Here is a 3,721-nt window from a genome sequence, read left to right on the forward strand (position 1 = left end):
ATTAATATAATATCATACTACGTATTGTAGTAAAGTCAATTCTTTAAAGTTGCAATGCATTAATGCATTACAATATCATACTTTGCATTGTTATAAAAGTACATCAGTTGTCATGTAATTACAAAATAAAAATATTTTATGTATTAAATTTTCCTTAACTATTCATATGGATACGTGTGGATATTATAACCAATAGGAAGATGATTAAAACAACATTTTTACCAGAATATATATTTTTTATTTGAATTGGTTCAAATCAATGGTGTATTTACATATTTACAATTGTTTTTTTTTTGTTTGACTAGTTGTAATTTCTTTACAAGCCAATACGCTTAGTTTTAATACGATACAATGCAGGAGTGCCTGGTTCTCTGAGTCCAGGAGTCAAAATTGCTTGTTTTCTGCCAGAAGCTTGTTCTTTATCTTTGTCCGAGCTTGTATCGAAGCTTTTATTTGAACTTTTATCCAAATGCATCGGATCTTGCCTCTTGGTCTTGCTGAGTTTGCCTGTTTCCGTGACACTGAAAAACATGTGTCCAAATTCGGCCAGCCAGTGAGCATCGACAGCCGTAACACACTTGACGTACTCTTTGGACGTCATGATCAGTTCATGGTAAACTACGTAATCGGGGGTAGAGCCCATTCCAAAAAGAGCCGACGTCGAGCGAAGATGGCAAGGCATACCGGTACGACAATTCACATACTCGCCGATACCTTTGAGACGAGCCGCTTGGTGGAAATATGCCGAGCAAATACACTTGCGAGCCGTATCCCACTCGGTACCGCAACTAGCGATAGTCACCCTTTGTTGCTTCATGATTTCTTCGAGCTGTTGGCGAATTTCTCGAACTTTGCGCATAGCTTTGGCATGGATGAAATTTTCCGTACACCAGGAGCTGGAATATCCATTGGATTTCCACTGGTTGTAGACGTTCAAATAGGTCAAGTGAACCGACTCGGGCACCTGGAACTTTTCGCGCTTCGAGTCCGAGTCCTCCTCGCGACCTTTGGGCCGGTAGAATATCGCGGGAACCGAGAGCATCGACACGATGGTCAAGATCTCGGACGCGCAGCCGAGATTCGACGCGACTATCAGCATCTTACTCTGGGGCGGATCGAGCGGGAAGTCGGCCATCTGCCGTCCCAAACCGGTCAGCTGGTCGTCGTTGTCGATGGCACCGAGCATCCAGAGCTGGTACAGCGAGTCGAGAATGTTGTCCTGGGGCGGCGCGTCCATGAAGGGGAAGCGCAACAGATCAGCAACCTCCAGCGACTTGAGCAGCAGCACGGCCAGGTTCGTGCGCTGGATCTCGGGCACGCTGGCCTCGAGCAGCTCGTCCAGGTACTGGCGCTGCGCATACGCCTGAGGACCTCTTTGATGAGGCCGAACAGTACGTCGGTCGACAGCGAGCGCTCGTGAGCCTCGTCCATTATAATGACCCTGTAGCGATCGAGATCACCTTCGCGCAAACTCTCTCGCAGCAGAATACCGTCTGTCATGTACTTGATGATTGTCTCTGGGCTTGTGCAGTCTTCGAAACGAATTGCGTATCCCACTTTGTCCCCTAGCTTGGAATCCATCTCATCGGACACGGCCTCTTGGCTACGCTCATGGCAGCTATTCTTCTGGGCTGAGTGCATCCAATTATTCCGTACTTGCTGTACCCATCTTCGTGTAGGTATTGAGTCAGCTGAGTAGTTTTAACACTGACGGTCCCTCCAACTATGATGACTACTTGATTATCCCTTATAACATTCAGCAGTTCTTGCTTCACGCCAAAAACAGGCAGGCTTCTCCTTTGCTCTTGGATTTTCTTGAATTTGGATTGAGTCACTTGGTCATCTACATGACTCGCATATTTTTGTGCACTTTTATAATTGCATTCTTCACTGGAAACCTCTACATCTTCTTTCTTGCAATCTTCCACACCCATGATATTCCCAAGATTTGTACCAGCTAAGTTCCAATGCTTCTTTTGCGCCTTTCTCCTTTCTTTTTCTTCTCTGTGGCAACAAACCAAATGTTATCCCTTCCTGGATAATAAAGCCATTGGTGACGTTACGTCTTTTACAGGTATTTAGGGTTCAGGTTGCTTTGTGAAGACAATACGACCAGCGAGGAATGGAGGAACAACATTGTGCACAAGGAGATGTACTTTGGCTTCTTCTTCATGGTCAACTTCATCATCGACAATCGTTGATTTGAAAATTCCGGAAGAAAACATTCTGTTTTCTTCCCATTTGAGATTGTCTCTGTTTACTTGGTGTTGCATAGCTGACAACTTCTTTTTTTTCTTTTCTTCCAATTCTTCTTCTTTTTTCAGATCATATTCTTCGGACACATCTTCAAAGTGTGTGTTTTCATGGTCGTACCAGGCTTGGTCAAGTATTTTCTGCTCCTGTTCCCAAGCTTCTATATCTGCTTGATCTGCTAATGGAGTAGCACCCGATTGCTTGCGATCTTCAGCTCAAGCATTGTACTCATAAGATGGCGTGAATTTGCTCCTCAGGCTATCTGCAACACCTCTGTACAAACAAGGATTAGAGTGATCCCAAGTAGATCTTTTTCTAGGCGTTTCATATTCATCTTCATCGTCCCAAGATGATTTTGATGTTCCATCCTTTGCTTTGTAATAACTCAGTGAAGATGGTTCAATACTGAAACTTGGTGTTCCTTCTCTGCGACTGTTCTGATCTTTTTTGTAATTAGCTCTCCTTCTGTTGTGATTCTTTCTATTAATCCTATAGTCTAACCTCTCTTTTGCCTTTTTATCAATTCCACCAGTATATGTTGGTGTTTCTTCGGCATGGCTGTGATATTTTCTTTTTCTATTTTCTTGAGATACATCTCTTATTGAAGGTTTCAACTCGAGAGATCTTTGCCTGAGTTTTTGTTCTGTAAGTTTATCTAAGCCATACATTAACATTTGAGGTTTTTTGAAAATAGCATCCTTATGAGATTTGATGAAACCACCACCACTGCTGCAACCCTCCAACACGTGGTCGGATACGAATTCCATTTTTATTTGGATACGAAATAGGTTATGTCACTTTGTAATTGTTGGTGTATAACACACTTTTTAAGAACAACAAAGCAACACGCAATGTTCACTTGGCAAATCACACGTGGCTAACTATTTACGTCTACGCAGGTTTACTAATTAGATAATCAGAACTCAGAAGACTAAACTCAACAGCTATATAGGCAGCTTCGAAAGGCTTCGAATGAATGACGACACACGAGTCTGTGGGAGCAGAAGCACGCCTGCCGGTGTGCCGTGTGCGGCCACGTGGGACTTATTTCATTTGTAAGTGCTGCTCTTTTGGTAATGACTCTTTTGGTGTCAGAGGTAGACATGTTATAAGAATTTACCACAATGAAAATACAAAAACATATAGAGCAATATTCATTGGTAAAATTCCATTTACTAATGAATTTTATGAATTTCCACAAGGACAAGCTATTTTTATTGCAAAAGATTCAAAATTGGCGACATTCTTTACTCAAAATCAATAAGAAAATAATCCTTTTATTTGAAGATCATTTTAAAATGCACAATGACTTTAATAGTTTATTGAAACCTGGGCAGTTATAATGTAAAATTTATTTTAAATAAATATTATTGCATAAATATATATTAAATAAAATTTGTGTAAATTTCTTAAATTTTTTTTGTATTACTTTCAATAGTTATATATTTGGTAAAACACTTATTACCTT

The 3,721-nt window shown here is 41.0% G+C and overlaps 1 pseudogene; it reads right to left on the reverse strand.

Moving 5' to 3' along the window:
- Positions 1–229: 229 nt before the first annotated feature.
- On the reverse strand, positions 230–3,210 carry LOC106654576 (annotated as a pseudogene).
- Positions 3,211–3,721: the final 511 nt, after the last annotated feature.

This window comes from Trichogramma pretiosum, unplaced genomic scaffold, assembly GCF_000599845.2.
Source record: "Trichogramma pretiosum strain Unisexual culture from Peru unplaced genomic scaffold, Tpre_2.0 scaffold23, whole genome shotgun sequence".
Taxonomy (NCBI): Eukaryota; Metazoa; Arthropoda; class Insecta; order Hymenoptera; family Trichogrammatidae; genus Trichogramma; species Trichogramma pretiosum.